General features: G+C 35.9%; 1 protein-coding gene across 9 annotated transcripts in view; it reads right to left on the bottom strand.

The window, feature by feature from the left end:
* The window catches only part of LOC133527392 (potassium/sodium hyperpolarization-activated cyclic nucleotide-gated channel 2), a 292754-nt gene that overhangs the window by 129972 nt on the left and 141632 nt on the right, over positions 1 to 21150 (bottom strand). The window contains exon 1 of one of the 9 annotated variants that reach the window (XM_061864371.1): positions 11977 to 12608. The exons of the other annotated variants lie outside the window; for them this stretch is intronic. The gene's annotated coding sequence lies outside the window, so the exon portion shown is untranslated. Of the gene's footprint in view, positions 1 to 11976; positions 12609 to 21150 lie in introns of those variants that run through there. 9 annotated transcript variants of the gene reach the window in all.

Below are 21150 nucleotides of genomic sequence, written 5' to 3'. Positions count from 1 at the left end.
GGTGGAAAATTGAGGGAAAAAATTACTCGAGCATGTCAGATATTAAAAGCGGATGTTAAGTGGACCCTATAAATGTTCCCATTCAAAAGACTGACGATTCAGAAGTGACGCAAGCTTGTAGTGAATTTTTGCACATAACACCATCTTGAAGTTCTCGAGAGTGACATATTATTATACAAAAGGTTCAGATGGATGTCTCTGTTGTGTTAAACCTAAAACTGACGATAATGTGGAGTATTATCTTTATTGTTTTTTTTTTTTTTTTTTAATTTTAATGTTTTTTTTCAAAATCTCTAGAACTTAAATGGTCGCGTACTGTGCAATTTAAGAGGAATTACCTCCCGCGGACACTTTGGCTGTGGAATGAGCTTCCTGCCCAGGTTTTCCCGAGGGGCTACAGTATGGGGTTCTTCAAAAAAGGAGTGTGCCAGTTTTTAAAGGGTCGGCGACGCGCTTGTAATATCTCTGGTGTTGCAGGCGTCCATAGGCTACGGTGACTGCTTACCATCAGGCGGGCCGTATGCGTTTTTGCCACCGACGTGGTATATAAAAAAGAAAATCTTTTTGGATATTTTGTTTTATTTGCATACTTGTTTCTGCGTCATCCGAGGAAGGATCGTTGTATTGCACATCAACTATAAATCATCAATATTAGGTTCAGCCCCACTAACAATAAATTTAATCATTATTATACTTATTAAACTTCATAAACGGTTTTTGCTATTTAAGGTCTTATACTCAACAGGATGTAGGGTATTTCCCTTATGGCTTGTAACTATAAACTGTAATAATAACTGCATATCTTATGTTAATCAAATTGTGACGTGTAATATGTAAAAATATTATAAATTAATGAGTATGAGTATGTTAATCTGAAGCGTGCGAGTAACCCCAAATTTGCACTCTTGGGCTCCCCTACCATTCTGTTATTATAGACGCACAGTATTTGGGTTAACAGCTAAAACTATTTTTGCTAAATCTTGTTTGGTATGCATAACTTTATGATTTTTTTATCCCCCAAAATTATTGAAAAGGTTATTTGGAACATCTTTTTAGGAAATCATTTAATCGGTCTGCGATAACAATTCAAGCATGTGTAGCATGTAGAATGATGGAGAAGGATGCGTCTTATCTAATAAAAATATTAAACGTTTAAGACATACATAAATTATTGATTTATTGATAATTTAGTCTAAAAATTATGCCAAGTATCCCCATTTTACTGTACCGTTAACTATTCAAAATAGACGGCCGTTCGCTAGTTACAGCTCTCCGTAGACGGAGCTACGTGCTCTGCCTATAGGCTATGCTGCACGGTGGGCTGAAAATCGGCCTCCATAGAAATATAAACTTAAGTCTCAAATTTGGAAAAAAAATCCAAATTTAACACTTAAGTTTCTAATGGGGATATTTTGTGCGTACTTTAGGAAATAGTCAGCATAGTTACATATCAGAAATACAATTTTATTCTACATTGTACATTGATATATAATAATAAAACTAATATCATGTCACTAATAGCTATGGATAGTTAATTTTTAAAGTAGACCATACCTATCTAGCTCCCTATAAATTAAACATATATTTCTGTGCGTATTCGGACTTATACGTTCGATATATTGTGGGTACTGTACTCGTGCTTACGTCACGCCAGTCTATTCAACTGAACCGTAATTTCTGGCGTCTGTTAACCCACATGAATTCACTTTTAACCAAAGGTTGAGGCTGACCCTTGAGTGTCGATCACAAAAACAAATACATATACGACGCCTGGGAACACTCGCTAGATGCTATAGGTGTCTTCTGCGATCTGTCCAAAGCATTTGATTGCGTGGATTGGATTTGTAAGGTGGAGCATGACACACTTCTACACAAGCTGAAGCACTACGGTCTGTCAACGGAAGCTCTAAGCCTTGTTAAGTCTTACTTAAACCAAAGAACCCAGAAAGTGGTTGTAAATGGAACGGAGTCTACTGGAATGACTGTAAAGCTCGGAGTTCCACAGGGTTCAATTTTGGGTCCTTTTCTCTTCCTTGTATATATAAATGATCTGCCGAACCTTGTAAAACATAAATGTGAGATAGTCTTATTTGCTGATGACACCTCACTAATTTTCAAAGTTGACAGGAAACTGAGCGATTATAGCCAAGTCAATGAAACTTTGGAAAAGGTACTAGAATGGTTCACAGCAAATAACTTACTTCTTAATGCGAAAAAGACGAAATGTGTCAAATTTTCGCTGCCGAATGTAAGAAAATCTGAAACTATCATCACATTAAATGGCGAAACGCTGGACCTTGTCGAGAATACGGTTTTTCTGGGCCTTACTTTAGATAGTAAACTGCAATGGGCCCCTCACATATCTGCCCTGGCGAAAAGGTTGAGCTCTGCCGCGTATGCAGTAAGAAGAATCAGGCAGTTTACTGACGTGGAGACAGCTCGCCTAGTTTACTTCAGTTACTTTCACAGTATTATGTCTTATGGCATACTGGCGTGGGGCAAAGCAGCTGACATAGAAACCATCTTCGTTCTTCAGAAGAGGGCAATCAGATCTATTTATAACATGGCTTCTCGTGACTCGCTGAGAGAACGATTCAAGGAAATAGATATTCTCACAGTAGCTTCACAATACATACTAGATGTGATAATGTATACGCATAAGAATATAAAGTCCTTTAAGAAACTGTCTGATATCCATAGTTATAATACGCGAAATAAACATAAGTTAGTAGTCTCCAAGTTTCGTCTACAGAAAGTTAAAATATCGTTCATGGGAAACTGTGTAACATTTTATAACAAAGTACCCTTAGAGGCATGGAACCTGCCCTATACTTCATTCAAGCAATACGTCAAAAATGCACTTCTCAAAAAGGGATACTATAAAATAGATGACTACTTGGGAGACACGGAATCATGGCCAAGTATCCAGTCTCAAAAACTGTAATAGTTTTGCGTGCAGTGTCCCGGAGAGGCATATGGCGCTGTTGTTTCTAGCTGTTCAACCTTATGTATGAATGTTTGTTATGTTTTAGTTATTTTGATGATGACAATTGACATATTAAATACATAGTAGTTATGTATTCTGTAGAACTAGTTTTAAGATTGTTAGCTTAACAGTCTCTTGACGTGAAATATGTATTTCATACAATTTTTTATTTTTTTTATTCTTTGACATTTGGAGAACCTTTACACCTCCAAACCTTATTATTGTGTATTATTATTTTTCTCAGACCGTGGGGACCTTATACATCTCCAAACTTAATGTATTTACCGTGGAGACTATACGTCTCTGTCATATTGTATAATATACTTGACTTGGTACATACTAGTTATGTACAGAATGTAGCATTAGTTTATGAGACTGCTAGTTTAACAGTCCAGACGCGGTTTATTTATTTAGTATAAATTTTATTTTGACACTTGGAGAGACTTTACACCTCCAAATTTTATTAGTATTAGTACTCTGACATTGGGGACCTTTTACATCTCCAGATTTAATGTGTTTTTAACTATAGACTATACATCTCTATTGTATTGTATTAATTATTTATTTTAAGATTATTATTATGTAATGTTTACCCAGGTATTGGCTGTTGTATTTATAAATGTTGTTATGTATTTTTCATGTCACTATATGATGTTACTATAAATGTTGTATTGACTTGTAAAAGAGCCCTTGAGGCCTACTTGCAGAATAAATTTTTGAATTTTGAATTTTGAAATGTACGGTTTTCATTTGATGCTTACAATGTGGCGCTGCAGAGAAACCATTGATGCTGCAAGTGACGTACTGATTCCCTCGGTAAGTTTATCCTAATACGAGCTTATAATTAAGCGTGGCAACGCTTGTACGGGGTTTGCTGCTTGCATTTATCGGCGCTGGACTCATAAGATTGATTTATAGTTTTCATAATCAATAATATATTGAGACTCACTTTTTTTACTATCAACCAATCTGTTTGGTCTGTCTTTGCCATCAAGTTTGCGTAAGGTATGATTGGACTGATACAGTATTCTACTCCAATCATCTGTCATTTTTAATTCAATTTAATTTTATGTATATATTTATGTTGTATCTTTTTTCTTTATAACTTTTCTTAATCAATAATTTGTCCACTATATGTAATATATTCCGGTTTATTTTATGTCGTGAAGGTGTCATCGGAAGGTCAGCGCTTGAAGTCATCAGCAATATGCTGAGATGAGGCAATTTCGTGGAACCTACTTTCTTTTAGTACGGTTATGTTAGGTGTCGAATACAAAATGTATAGCTACATATTTTGATTCATTTGTGTGTGTGTTTTCAAATAAAAATATTACTATTTTATTCAAGTAATTCTAATCTCAAAAAGGTGATATATGCGCACTAATAAGTTCTACTTTGAAAACACTTTGGGGTTTGAAGCAGTTAGGTAAGTTATAGTTTCACTGTCATTAAATATTGCTAACGGCACTCGTGATTTTCCCGAGCGAAAGAACTTTGATATTGAATAAGTTTAAAGCCTTGAAAACTTTCACGTAGAACAAAACTTAAAGAGTTGATAGTATATTTTTATATCGACGAATTTTAAGGTTATAAAGGGAATAAATTATTTACAGGTATTTATCTACACGTGTCATGTTATGCTTATTGAAATAAATGTATTTGTATTGATGCTGCGTAATCTAGCCATTTTTTTATTATTATTTATAAAATGAAATTAAATTTACTCCTCTGTCTCCCCTACCACCACCACCTCTGTCTGTAACAATAAATCAAAATGTTTATGCTGTAAAATAAACCACATCTTTATTGAATGATACAAAAATGTATGTCACCGGAAATGTATAAGATCTAAGAATTGTGTACAATTCCTAGGAAATGTAAACAATTCCAAGGCTATTTAGGAAATGTATAAAATATTGTTTCAAATATTTTATAATACACAAGTATCCTGGGTAATGTATACATTTCCTACGAATTGTAGAAATCCCAATATTGTACTAGGAAATGTATAAAACTAAACCTTTATAACATTAATATAAAACACGGTAATATACTGCTAAATTGCACATAATAAACTGTAGCCAGAAAAGTCGATTACGTTACTTTAGAACTGCGACCCCGACGAAAACTAATTGTCGCCTGTAAGAGTAGGTTAGGTTAGGTTAGAATTGCGACCCCTACAAAAAGGAAATGTTGCCGGAAAAATAGTTCAAGTTAGGTTAGAACCGATGTTTGCACAGATATAATTATCTGTGGATGTACGAAATATCAATTGATTTTATTGACCCGTTGCTTTTCGATGAAGGAAAACATCGTGAGGAAGTCGGACTCCCAATAACACCAAGTTTACCCTCTGGGTTGGAAGGTCAGATGGCAGTCACTTTCGTAAAAACTAGTGCCTACGCCAATTCTAGGGATTAGTTGCCAAGCGGACCCGAGGCTCCCATAAGCCATGGCAAGAAAATGCCGGGACATCGCGAGGAAGATGGTGAGGTTACAATTGCGACCCCCACGAAAACTAATTTTTGCCAGAAATCTTGATTTTAATACATTTCTGACCGCCATTTAGGAAATGTATAGATTTCCTAGGAAATATGTGTAATATAATTTATTTCACACATTTCCGGGCGATTTTAGGAATTGTATACAATGACGGATTACATACATTTCTGTTAACATTTACATAAATGGCAAAGTCTAAACGACTTTTCCTTTACATCTCATTTTTGATGAATATAAAATTCCTTTCAAATACATTATTTTATTCATTATTTATTTATTTAACCTTTATTGCACAATAAAAAAAAATACAAATGGCGGACTTAATGCCTTAAGGCATTCTCTACCACTCAACCATTGCCACCGCTTATACTTATCTAGATCGTAAGAAAATTATTTTTGTCATAGAATTCAACAGGGAGAACTTGGAACGGGGGCGTGGGACGTGTTTCGACTAGCAATGAAAATGTTGCTGGCTTAATATTCCCTTTACTTACTAAGCGAACCAGTGTAGTGCAGCTCCAAGATCCTTAACAGCTGTTTGTATTCAGGAATCAACGTACATTAGTTTCCCACGAATGTAGTTCGTGAGTGAGGCAAACGCGGCTTAAGTGGAAAGCATTATGAATAACAAACACCGGGCTCTTCTTATATAAAGTGACGTATTTTAATAAGCAAATCTTCACAGTGAAGTCGTTGTGAACGAAGAGTGAGGCTCCTTGAGAATGTTTTCCGAGAAGTTCTATTTATTTGGATATAGCTGCGTACGGTTAGGTACATACTCCATTAAATAATATTATTGCAATAAGATTAAAACGGCGCATGTTATAAGAAATGCTATAAAATTAAGATTTCCAAGTATATTTTCTATAAAAAAAGAGTTGAATGACACGCCATCTACTAAATTTCTCAATGCATAATAATAAACTTAACATAATTGTCGAAATCATTACAATATTCAAAGTTAGAAGCGCTAAACAAGTAGTTATTTGTAATTCCAGATCGTCACATAAAGTCAGGCACGGCTTCATCCAAATATATAATGCGATCACTTTATTATGAAACTTCCCTGGTCAGGGCTAGCCTGGCGAGAGTCATGTCATTAGCTTTGATATTCGTCCCTCTTATTTATTCAATGACATATTTAGTCAGGTGTTGTAGTAGTGATTTGTTCTACAGTTAATCATCGTCATCCTAGCGTAAAAATCTAATTATTTCAGTGTTATTTTAATCGGTTTTTGTTTTTCAGATAGCATAGGGTACCTAAAGCTATCTTCAGGTAATGTTGACAAAATGCAATTTACACCCAATGCACACTGTCTAATTTTGTATCTTGTTTAATTCTGAATCTTGTATAGTGCAAATAATTGTACCTTTATGCTGTTTTATGTCAAACCCGCTTGAGAAGTAGATTAGGAGTAAGTATATTTTTTTAATCTTTTATCAAATAAATAATTTAAAAAAATTGAATAAAAAACATTTTGTCTTAAATTATGAATACTTAACTTGAATAAATCCAAACTTCAAAATGTACACTTCTTATGCCTACGTTAATAAAAGTAGGTATTGCAAACGACATTTTTGAAATTATAATATTCAAATAAAATGAAGATGTCATACGAGAGGAATTTAATAAAGTACTTTATATATCAAGTATTCTGATCTACGAGCACTATTTAAATATTCCATGTCATTTGAGTTCATCATGACCTCATCACTTACCCTGGAGATTGACGGGCATAACTTAATTAATTATAGCATTCTATATTAACTTACTCAAAATACTTTAGTTTGAAAAAATATTAGAGTATATACATATTAAAGAAGGTTTTTTTTAAATTGTGATTATATTATCTTTTAGAGTAATAACGAGTAAAAATTAACTAATATTAATAATTCAGCAATAATCGATTTTTATCGATATTGGACAGACGAATGATTATTATAATTTTATTAGTAGTTATTGACAAAAAAAAATGTTCTCATTTTACACGAAACCTTTAAAAAAGGAGGACATATACTTCTATATGTTTATACGGTTAGTATGTTTATAAATTTCTATTGTTTAAAAAAAACTTTCATTAGGTATTTTAGTTTCCCACATGTTCCATCGTAAAAGAAAAATGGATTGCAGTTACACGACGTAAAGACTGGTTCCCGTCTAAATTCAGTACCTATTTGTTCCATACATTTGAAAATACCAGTTTTATTGAAGGGAAAAAGTTGCGAAAAATATCATTGGTTCGTCTGTCAGAAATCGAAATGTATCGGTCTTTGAATTGGTTTGGATTTCCCATCACTTTTGGCTGTAACGTCACAGTAGGTGGTAAAAAGTTGGCACGCTTGGTTTCAATTAAAATCTTGATATTTGCTTTATCTAGTGTATCTATTATAAGTAGGCATCGGAGTTTTTTATCGCATGGTAAGACTAATAGCGAGCTCCATAGTAGTCGACATTAGAAATAAAATTCAACTCATATTCATACTCATTTATCTATTTAATACGTGATTTTAATTTTATAACCAAGAACTAGAACTTTGACGAGTTATATACTATACTTTAATTTTGTCTTTGAATATATAAATATTACAAATAAGAATAATTACTATTTTTTGTATTGATTATATTACAAAATTTCATAAAAAATATATATTGAAAGAGGTAAAAATAATATGAATGTAAATTAATCAATACATGGTTTGGAACAGTACCCCGTACATAGTCATATATATCGTCAGTCTGTCAACCGGGGTTATTAGGGATCGCTGGGGTGAATAGGGACAAAACTTAAAAAGCGATTTACCTAACATTTTCTTAAAAACATACCCATACAAATTGTATCATTCGATTGAAAATTATAGTAGATTTTGTATAATATGATTTGTATGGATTAGTTAGTAGTAGTTATTAAGAAATTATCAGGTAAATAATATTTTTTTCTCTATTCACCCCAGCCATCCCTATTCACCCCGGTTGACGGTACTCGGTTTCCAATAGCCGCTATAATGTAAATGATCAAGTTAGCTTGAAGTCTTATAATTTTATCAAGCTTTAGTAGTAGTAGTAGGTACAGTCGCCATCAGATACATCGGAGCGGCCGAGGTGCTCAAAAATATCTAAACACGCACTCTAACCTTGACAATAGAGGCGTGTTCGGCCCGCGTAGCCAACGTGCATATCGTTCACGCTCCGTGGCGAACGAAACGCAACTGTCACAGTCGCACTAATATGGAAGAGTGATAGAGAGAGATGACTACGCTACGCTACGGAGCGTTAACGATTGTAACGTTGGCTACGCGGCCAGATATTTGTGAGCACCTTGACCGCTCCGATATATCTGATGGCAACCGTACCTGTAGAAAACGTCACCTTACTTATAGTATATAACCTACGTGTATAGGTTAAGTGGGATTGGAACTACCGACACAACGCAGTTGACTTTTATATAAATAATCAATGAAGTGCATTGAACCGGCCATTTATACCGTCTGCCTCTGTGCCTATTTCACTTATAAATATCGGCCAGTGAACTTTCGAACACGCAAGTTAGACATACTCGCACTTTAATGATATAGTATTCGGTAGAAAGAGCTAGGCGTGGGAAAACCTCCAGTCACGCGCTTCTTTCTAATTTGAAAATGATAGCAATTTAAGACAAACTAGCCTCAGTCCGTGACTTCAAACGCGTAGAAGCCTTCAAGCTACCCCCCTATTATTTCCATGCTAAATTTCAACCTCAATTACAATCCCGTAGGTAATGAACTCCGGGATAAAATCTACTATGTTTTATTTTATATCATGAAATTCATGAATTATCTGTATACGTAAAATTTTATCCAATTTTTCTCCCAGCTGTGATTTAAAAAAAAAAAACAAATATCGAAACAAAATCGAATATGCACACTTTTTTTTAGTATTACTAGGCTAACATTTTAGTGTAATTGCGTGTAGCTGCCGTGTGTGTTTATTTGCAAATAAAACGTTACATAAATGAATAAATAAATATTCTTACACAAATTGAATAAGTCCCACGGTAAGTACAAGAAGCTTGTGTTGTGGGTACTCAGACAACGATATACATAATACAATGTGTTTGTGCACGTAAAGATGAATTTTATCGACAAATCACCCCCCCCCCCCCCCATACCTATGTTTTTTCGCAACCATTTAAAAAATCCACCCCTTAAATGTTTTATGGCGCCAAACACGACTGCACTTGATTAATGTACCATTATCTATCCATTTTTACCTATCGCACATGTAAAAAATAATAATCAGTCGATAGCTTATGAATTGGGCATAAATTTCAAGCATAAATATCAGAGTTTTTTCCACAATTACTCAAGAATTATTAATAAAGATAAAAATTGACTTTTTTTTACAATTTATCTTTTTTTCGAAAACGAGGTCGACTTATTAAGTCTATAGTTATTAAGTCTAGAGTATAAGTACTAACATAATATGGATCTTTGATCTGAAATAAATAATTTTTATTTTATTTTTATTTATTTTATTATACTTTTTTTTATTGTTAAATGATAGTACAGGCTATCAGCTAAAATATGACATCAAAATGACAGCCCTAGTTAAAACATTTCACAGTTACACGAGTCCAAACAAGACCTTCTGTAATGTAAACTATACGTGGACAAACACATTTTATACAAATACCTACATAGAAAACATCCATGACTCAGGAATAAATATCTGACCTCATTACACAAATAAATGCCCTACCGGGATATAAATAAATAAAAAATATTCGATATAATAGCGACATGTTCTTTTACCAGCGCAGAAAAACCTAATTGAGGTTGATGGATTTTAAAGTTGCATGAGCTTTTCATTTTTACAGCAATTCACGCCAGTTCAATGACTTTTCGATAGCTACCATACCTAAAATTGAAAATCATTTATTTTTCGTTTGTATTCTATTCTTTATTTTTTACTCTAATTTAGGATATAGGATAATACCTATATTATCCTATCCTATCCTATTATTAGGATGGTACCTATACCATCTGTATGAATTATAGACATGCAAAAGTACTCATAGGCACTCTAAGATTTTGGAATAATTTAGTTTAAAACATTCATTATGCCCTATCACGCTTTGGTTCGTTTTGAATTCTTGTTTTATTACCATCACATCTTTTGTTTGCATTGAGAACTAGATCGGGAACTGCAAAGTTTTTTCCCGACAAATCTTGGATGAGAGGCCAAATTCGTAATGAACGCACAAATAAAGCTCTTACCAGGATCCAAAAACCGCAGTTAAAAGATTTGTAAAAATATTTTGTAAATTATGAAGTCTCAATTCAGGGAGATCTACATGTACAGACAAAAACAAAGTGATCACACCGATAAATTCTGTCTGATACATTAGCTGATTGCATTATGCATGATAGGGGACTAATTTAGTCAGTTGTTTAATACCGCTACAATTGTCGATGACTGGCACTGGCTTCTATACAATACCTGTTAACCTACTACATGATAGCTACATACAGCGCACCCTCATAGTTCTTTAAGATTAGTCATACTGACAGGACCGCGCATCGCACGCAGGCTATCTTTAAACACAGACAACCATACATCTCAGTGCAATATGATGGATCAGTCGTGCTTAGCATGCCTACAGTAAGTACATCTGAGTTTCAGGAAAAACCTCGTTCAAATGAGTACCTTAGTGCACGGGAACAAGGTATACAATGTTTTGAAATGCACATACAGTGGATAAGCTAAGCGCGGCTGGTGTTACGTACGCTGTCATTACGTATCGATTGAACTTTTAAAGGCACGTCATCACATTCGGCCAACGAGCGTTTGTGCACCCGCGCAATCTCGGCCGCGTGCCAATGTGTAAACGCACCATAACACTGAACTACAACATAAGCGCATACAGGTAACATTGAATGGACGCTGTCGGTGGACAAAGCGCAAAATAAAACAACGATTGCGAGGAAACATTTATTGTGGTCGGCTCCAGCTGACGCGGCTTTGTGGAATGGAAAATATGAAAGAAGGAATGTAAAGCAGAAAAGTGAGCATCTGGCAAGCAGCGGAAAACAAACTTAATAAGAGCGTACGAAAATAGAACCACGTAAAGTTGACTAGACTTTTGCCTAGCAGCTTATTTGGCTCTTTTTATGCGAGCCCCCGTTCTTTGTGGCGAATAGGCACTTTGGGAATTTGCTTTATGTGCGCTTTTGTTAACGCGTAAAGTTTTGCAATTTTAATAAAAGAGAAAATTCTGCATTGTTGTTTTTAACTGGAAATTAACATGATTTACTGTGCTATACTTTTCTAAACAACGCACAGTTAAGAGTTAGTAATCAGTTTCCAATTAGATAGAGTTGTACACTCTTGATAGTGTATAAGTGGACTATTACTGTTTTTTTTTTGCAAAAAAAGAGGAAAAAATACATAGGTTACATAGAAACAAAAGCTTGCAAGACAGAACATGTGAAGAGACAGAGAAGAGACATACAGGTGGTTTGACTGTTCGTGGTCATTGGAGTTGTGCGCGGGCTGCGAGCCGGAGCGCCGCAGCCGCCAGATGGCGTGGCGGGCCGCCACCAGCCGCGCGAAGCCGTGCCGAGCCACTCTCGACGCCTACGCGCTCATGCCGCTCAACAAGTCCTCGGAACTCGCGCTCACCGTACGACCCGACGGGAAACCAGGACAGGATCGCACAGGAAAGATCAACAGGTAGGATCAAACCACACTCAGCGACCAACGGCGGCTTGGACGCAGGCAACTCCGTTACATACACTATTGTGCGTTACAACTTGACTACACTACGAGCAAAAAGCTGGCCTAAAACGAATATCACAACCGAATATCACAATAAAGCGGAGGCAAGCAAAGCTTCGTGGACGGCCGCGGCTTACGTAACGCTAACTTATCTACGCGTGTAAAATGTGCAAAAATGTATGGATCACAGAAAAAAGCCTTAACACTATGAGGTTTTAATGCCCCACGAATGATGTTATGTAACGGAGCCGCGTTCTGTGTGGAGATTTGAAAGGGTTCGGCGTAAAGGACATGCGCGCGAGCTAGGGGCCGGGTGAGCACTGGCGGCCGGTGGGGCTTCTCGTCCGCGCCGCCCGCCCCCCACCCCGTACCTGACTCCTTTCAGTGACATAACCTTTTTTTGTAGATTTTGACAATCTTGCGATTGCCTTTCTTCAATCAAACTTGCGAGTATCGTCCTTCGAAAGTTCTTCAATAAGCCGGCTCTAAGTGATCAAAAGACTTTTAAAGAATGAATTAGTTCACGGAAACTGTATCGCTAACTTATTTCTCCATTGATTATGTATGCCCGCTAAGATCCGTTCTATATCGTAAGATGCTGTTAACAGAATTGAATAAATACATTATTCGCATCTCAGTGGAATACGTAATAAACACTTTATCAAGTAATATTTTTCCGCAAATAGTGATATTTCACAGCACAATAATAAATATGATTCAACTTCCTATCTAAGTGACCTGATGGCAATGAACAGAAAGGTAGCCTTGACATTTGTTGTTTCAGGAACATTATAAAAATAGATTGAGGTCCTTTAATTCGTATTTTTGCAATATGATTCTCATAAGAAGCTGGGTACTAAAACAGGAACAACTAGACTTGTATAATGCTATATATATATAGCATTATACCTAATAAAAGTAACTTTTAATAATAATTGACCAAAGAACATTTTGAGCAGTAAATACTTAGGTTCAGATTAACCAAATCTAATTTTATTAACTCTCTTGAGTAATTAATTTCACATTTAACGCACCGAGATTAAAAGTTAACAATTTGGTCAATATGAATTCGACAAATTACGCCATCTATAGGACACAATTTAACTTGAGTCACACTACTGCCATCTAGTCCACCGCGGGAGAACCACGATATCAGCAAGGTCTGTTACAACTACTATTTTATCGCCGTATCTTTTATGGGGCACTTCAGGTAACGCCGTGACGGGCGAAACGGGGAACGAGGGTTAATCTGCAATATCGGAGGCTATACAAACAGTTAGCCTTCGATAGAAGGGCGCGACGACCTTGAGCACTGCTCTTTGTAGCAGCACAAAACAAAATGCCTTCTTTGTAGCCGACGACGGACAACAAACGTCTTACTTGTATTATGTTTTGTAGACGTTCTTTCATACGAGTCGACGTCATTTGGCTACTTCAGCGATACAAATAGGTGCTGAAAAGTTGGTACTTGGTATATTTTTAGTTAAAAATCAATGCATGTCATTAAGTGTTTTTTTTTTATAATAGAGGGTGATTGGTACATCGTTTGCCAAATTAAAATGAAAGATAAGTCTTTTGCTATATAAAAAAATCCCCTAATTTTTTTATCTCAACACACGTAACAATTTGTAAAATCATGAATATATGCCAAAGATAGCAAGAGAGCTATCCGAGGAGTATAAGTAGTGCAATTTTAACATTAATTTTAGGTATCAGTTTTGATGTATTTCTTTTTTTTAATTTTCTTGTTTTTGACAGTGTTTAATTTTATTTTGATTTATTTTTCTTTATTTTTTAGTCATTGCCATGTATTTTAATTTGATATTGTTATTATTTTTGTATTTTATCTATGGGCATGTAGTCTGAAATAAATAATTTGAATTGAATTGAATTAAAAAGAAGTGATGGGCAATTTTCCTTACTATCGTGGATTGTGACAATAAAACTAACAAGCTAGTCATGTCATGTCAGATTCGTGTCAATCATATATTTGTTTGTCATTGAACGTTTTACTATGGGCATTTCAAAGTCAGTTTTGTGCTGGGTAGAAAGATTAAGCCATTTGATTTTCTACCTTGACCTTGTTATATTGATTTATTAAAACATGGTGGAAAATCAAATGTTCAAAACAGTTATACAAACTACGTGCACAAGATTTCCGAAAGAAATCCTAATTTTACATATAAATCTATCTGTAACTTATGATTTAAATGTGTAAACTTTTCCTTGCAAACTTTTGAAACAATTTTGCTACTCGACAACAGATGGCGCTGCAATATGAATTGGCGGCCGCCTTTCAACATATAGCTCGCGAGCTAGAGAGATGGGACTAACTCGTATAAGTTAAATCTGCAGAGAAGTATTTGACGACACTACCATAATAATAATAATAATTTGATATTTACGATAGAGTTGCCAAGTTTAAAGGTCATTTAACTTTAAATCTAACGTAATCTACGCCTCAGTTCTCTAAGATTTGTCACTTTATTTAATATAAATATCGAAAACGTATTGGTTGAGACTTTTTCCTCACGCTAGTGTACAATCACGTTTAAACAAGCACTGATATTCGTATTGAATGTGTTATTTTGGTACTTATCCCCTTTTCGTCCCTGAATACAGCCTTACCTAGGTATTTTTTCGTAAACTGAAACTTTCCAAGTCCATTCAGGGGCACACAAAAGACTCTTCAGTTCCTTATTCATTTAGCCTGCTGTATTAAGGTTTGCTGGCTCCATTTAAAGTCCACGTAGGAGTTTTATAAATTGTATTTGTGTGTATAACGAGACGAGAATGAGGAACTTTACAATAAACCATGTTCGGAAATGGATTGGGCATAATGCAATAATGCGGAAAACTATCCCTTTTTTCGTATTTTATTTTCTTTATTTATTCACTTACATCAGTCAAAATAGCTCCAGAAGACGATTTCTGTGTAAGAATAGCACTTATGTAAAACCAAAATAAAATATAATGTTCCAAATGGATATCATGTTACCGTTTTTAGTGCAATCTGTATAATAATAAGCACCCAGGGCAGCTTGTGGCGAGCTGAATGGGAAGTGACGTCGCTTAGGTCCCATACCACCGAGAGTCGGCCAGGCTCCTTTCTCCGGCTTGCCTTCATTGGCCGGCTAGAGTGAACACTGAGCAGGGGCCGCAGGACTCTCACCTCTGACTTGCCTTTACCGGCCGTCCAGAATGGGGTGTCAGAGCTATATGCTCGCAGGTGGAAGTGAAATATGCATAAGATGCGAGTTGGCACAGTGGCTGTTTACAGCCACTGGGTAGAAAGCGGCGCACATCTCTCCACACCCTGAGCCGCTCACGCAATGTTGTCCCCTTGTCGCTCCGTGCGAGCGGCCGTTTTCGGGGACCCATATTGTGAGTTACCTGCCCACTTTTTTTTCATGTTTTTAACATATGATTAGGGCAGGTGCCATAGTCTTCTTCATAGTCCCGGTTACCAGTCCACTAGTATTTCAACCCAATAGCCCTGTTTCTTATTGCCGCTGTTTACAATAGCCCTGCACTAACCGGGGCTTATCCTTGGGTGCATTGCTAAAGTGCATACAGGGATAATCGTCGGTTGGTGTCACATCACATTTAGTAAATTGTCTATTACAATGGGCCTCTACGTGTTGGCTTCGGCCCCATGCACGCCTTCCGAATGTCCGGGACCCCATAGTCCCGAGATAAAGTAAAGACAGACAATAAAAAAAATAATAAAAAAGTGATAAAGGGAGTATAAGGTATGACTCACGTCTCACGTTATAACGGCCACGTTTTTCCTATAGAAAGCATCTCGTGATCACCGGTCATCTCTCATAGAAAACGAAAGTGTCGGTTGCCCTGGCCCGGAACCGGACCGTTCTATAGCGTGAGTAATCCTTAAATGTGTGTTATCGTTATTTTAAATTACTTATACTTAGTATAATTATGAGTAACAAACAATTCGACTTGAGTATTATAATATTATATTTGATTTACAAATATAAATGGTGAGTGTTCCGAAAATTCGCTGGGTCGCAATCAGACTTACGATAGACATGGTGATTTATTTTTGTCCGGTGTAAATCTTTCCAAGTTCACATTGTTTATTCTCGGCGGTTACATAAACAAGCGAACAACATTAATTTGGAAACCGCAGGGGACATCATTCAGCCTATATTTAGGCGTCGCCCACGGTGGACGCCGTCAATACAAAACAATAACAAACGGCAATTGAGGTCTTTGTTCTCCGATTGCGTAACGCACTATTAATATTTCGTAAGATATTAAGATTATTCGATATCAAAACAAAACGTTTTCTTGCTTTTCTCTAAACACAAAGAGCAATTTAAAATAACACAGACCGTAAATTTTACAATTTGATAATGTTTCGATACGACCTTGACAAGACTCGCAGGCACCAATTAGCGTGAGCGAACCAATCATACCTTAATAACGATTTTAAAATTAGAATAACGTTCATGGATAGTTTCATGTTTGTTTCATGTGTGCGTGTGTATGTTGTTGTTGATCCAAGCGGATTAATTGGAGAAATATTGGTATTCAATTGGTATTAATTGTCGGGAAAATTCCCCTTCGGCCGCGTACGCAACCAGAGCTTCGTAACCAGATGCGATCGAAAACTATTTCTGCCTTGTACGAAACCGGTTGCGATCAAAAACTAATTCCGTCTTACTAGTTATCAGTTACGATCGAACACTTTTCTTTGTTGTACGAAACCTTTCGACCGTTGATAAAGTCAGCTAAGATTATATTTATACACCTTGTTATACAGTATAAGTACTGTACACGTTATATATCTAGTCAAAAATCAGAACACAAAAATTGTACCAGTTGATAATATTCAAATATTTTGTTGGCAAATACAATGTAACCTCGTTCCTTAAAAGACACTGGCTTAAGAGACATGGAGCACTGACATTCAGGATAAGAAATTATCATGAGTATCATGACAAAATATTTGAAAAAAACCTATAGCTAGATGGCCCAGACATTGGTTTCGTATAAGAACGAGAAGTGTTCGATCGTAACTGGTTACGGGTAAGACGAAATTAGTTTTTGATCGCAACCGGTTTCGTACAAGGCAGAAATAGTTTTCGATCGCATCTGGTTACGAAGCTCTGGTTGCGTACGCGGCCGAAGGGGAAAATTCAATGAAATTACTTAATTTAACTTACAGTCAATATTTGAAACGATGGAGGCTAAAATACAATCCTTTTCTTACTTATATAAAGAATGAAGATATTATATTTCTGTCATTCCCTCTTCACACTTATATCGCTGAATCGATTACCTATATGAAATTTGGTATGGACGTAGATTGAGTCCCAGGGAAGTTTCTAGTTTTGTACATAGGATAGTTTTTATCATCATTCTACGCGGTTAATATTATGGGCAGATTCTACGGGCTAGTTCTAACACTAAATGAGTGCAAGACAAGGGCATGACGCAGTTATTTGCTACGGCGTAGCGCGTAGCAGCTATAGGTACTTGTAATAATTCACGAATGAAGCGGAAAGTGATAGTGGCACAGACACAAAAGGTTTATATTGCTACAGGTACAGAAAGAAGGGTGTTCCAATTTGATTATTGATGACATCGTTTTACGCCATTGATGCTTTTATGTTCGCCCAATTCAGTTTCGAAAATAAATAAAATAATTTAGAAATGATCATTCTTGCTTCAAACTTTTCCATGATTCAGCTACCATTAACAGTAGCTAATAAATAACCTAGGATTGACAAGAATAATATAAATATCGGCTATAAATCCCCGCATCAGTTATGAAAGTCATATTTAAAATGAATTCAGCATACATTCTTCACTCACTCAGTCGACCATTAAGTAAACACGATTGTAATATCCATTTTTTGCTTTTCAAGCCATTCAAATCATCGGAGCACGTTTGCTTTTGTTCATTCATTGTTGTTTCATCTTTTCATCGATTCATCGTTCAATCATAATTCCTGTTTTCATTGACTTTTATGCTTTGAGTGTGAAATACCTGTTTGGTGCTTGCTTTGTAAATTGTATTGATATTCACTCAAGTTAATAAATCTTACATCAATGTTGGTAAAACTAAAACGTGAGTCGTGTATGTACATAGGTACATTATTACAAATGTTATATAAGGTGTTTTAAAATTATTTCTCGATAGTAAAACTGTATGCGATCCTTTGAACTCAAAAGTTTTCGATTTAGCTATTGTTATTAACTTTAGTGTCAATTTAAAAACATCGAAAAAATAAACAGACATAATAAAAAAATGGGCCCAAGTAACCGTCAACTGACAACTTTAATCAATTCCTTTAGTCGAGGTCTTATATTTTTCATTACTTCTTTAGGAACATTTGCTTAGTTATATAATATATGTAAATTGATGTTAAAAATGAAATTCCTATTCATTATTAATTTACATTATTTAATATACATAAATTATATAACTTTCTGTAAATTCCATTTCAGAATAAAATAATAATTCAGCCTATATACCTCCCACTGCTGGGCACAGGCCTCCTCTCATGCGCGAGAGGGCTATAGTCCCCACGCTAGCCCAATGCGGATTGGGGACTTCACATATACCTTTGAATTTCTTCGCAGATGTATGCAGGTTTCCTCACAATGTTTTCCTTCACCGAAAAGCTAGTGGTAAATATCAAATGATATTTCGTACATAAGTTCCGAAAAACTCATTGGTACGAGCCAGGATTTGAACCCACGACCTCCTGATTAAAAGTCGGACGTCATATCCACTCGGCCACCACCGCTTTTAAGAAATTAGATTTTAATCTCCGGATTAAATCTGAAATAACCATTTTTTCACTGGCACAGTGACATAGGTAAGATGGCGTGCCAGACTGACCCCCGCCCCCCGTGCTCGTCAATCATCTCGTCTCCTGCCCGTGGCCTTCCTATTGTTTCCACCTCCGGCCAAATTGATGCGTTTTCACAAAGAAAGGGTAGCCATTGTGATGCCTTCTTTCTAATCATGGCGGTGCTGTTTTTGCGAACGTGATTAATACGGTTTTTAGATTTGTGCTAATTTTTAATGAAGATTGTTTTCTATATTAAGTTATATTCAAATAAATAAATAAAGTTACATAATATAACAATGGTACTTAACTGTAGTACCTAAAAATTTAAATGATTGTGTATGTACGTTGTTGCTAATGAAATATGTACGAATAAACATAATTTTATTAAGTATGAAATAAGTTAATGTCTCGTTTTTCGTTGTTATTTATTGCGCTGATACAAAATCATCAATATTAATTTCCGCTGAGCCTTAAGGCTTTATTTATTATTTCCCGGCTTTTATTTGTATATTTTACTGGGCAATAAAGTGTTAATAACTAAATAAATAGACTAGTTTGTAAAAGCCAAATAAGCCCCAAGTTGCTAATATTTGAATAGCCCAGGTTCACTCTGTAATATAAGAAACTCACTTAACAACAACTGAAACGGACATTATGCAGAAATAATAATTAAGTCAATTAAAAGAGTATCCCATTAGTGAGGTTGGAGTAAACGCCTCAATTGCGCCGCCGTGGAATTCTTGTGAGCCTTTCTAAATTAAAAATCTAATTATGCTAAGTTAAACATTAGCTGAATTCCGAAGAATACCTAATTATATGTGTAGAAAATTACATGAAATATAGCCCGAATGAAAACACGCACGAAACGTTTAGCCATTTATTTTAGAGTGACATGTGTAAAATCATGAAAAAATATAAATTAAAATATTTGACATTGCTGGTCTCAAAAGAGTTTGCAACATCCTCCCACCTTGGGCAAGAGGCCCAAAACTCTTCTGTATATGTCGCCAGCCTGTACTTTGCGTGGGTACAGGCATTGCACTGCTCGTGTGAACTCTCCATCTGCTGTGCGCACGTTAGCCACTCTTACGCAACCGTCTGTACCGGGGAAAGTTTCTACAATCCTCCCTAAAAGCCAGTTAATACGCTTTGAGTCAGTTTCTATCAAAACTACGTTACCTACCCTTAAATTACCTAGAGTCCCTCTCCTTGCCCTTCTGGATAAGCAACTGTATGTTCTCGTTACTGTGAGCCTGTTGATAACAGTGGAACTGGTAAGGTAAGTTTCGTTTCATGAGGTCCTTCAAAGAGCGTATGAGACGCTCCCACCAATCTTCCCGCCATGGCGCTGCAGGAGAACTAAACTTCCTCTTAATGTTCCTAAAGTTCTGAGTCTTCAGAAGGTTATCAACTTCGTGGAAGTTAGAATCATTATCCGTGTATTTTGTGTCAACTCTTCCACGTCTCGGGATAAATCTTCGTAAGGCTATGACAAAAGCTTCTGTCATTAGTGGTTTGGTCAATTCGATATGCACGGCTCGGTAAACTGCACACATGAACAAAATTATCCCAACCTTCCCTCCGGACCGCAGAAAAGAAAGACCGGCTATTAGGTCTATAATGTACTTAAAGATGAAAGTCAGTGTAGATAGAAACGTACTATAATCTGCAGTTTTGTTAGCGAGCACTACTTTCTTACTTTCTTTCAACTTATATTCATTTTCTAATACTACGTTCATTAAGACACTGCATGGGTTCATAACAGGTCCTGTCACGGTCGCCAGATGTAGAAAATTACATGAAATATAGCCCGAATGAAAACACGCACGAAACGTTTAGCCATTTATTTTAGAGTGACATGTGTAAAATCAAGAAAAAATATAAATTAAAATATTTGACATTGCTGGTCTCAAAAGAGTTTGCAACAATATGTCTAACTAGAGGGTTCTATCAGACGACATCACACAGCGAACTTCGTATCACCAGTCAATGAATGTCGTGATTCAAGTGTTTCGCCACGAAGAGTACCACGATAATGGCAATATTCAAAAACAAGATTTTCTTCATCAAGTGATGTATAT

This window comes from Cydia pomonella, chromosome 18, assembly GCF_033807575.1.
Source record: "Cydia pomonella isolate Wapato2018A chromosome 18, ilCydPomo1, whole genome shotgun sequence".
NCBI classification, from domain to species: Eukaryota; Metazoa; Arthropoda; class Insecta; order Lepidoptera; family Tortricidae; genus Cydia; species Cydia pomonella.
The sequence above is the reverse complement of the archived record's forward strand: the minus strand, read 5'-3'. Positions and strand labels throughout refer to the sequence as shown.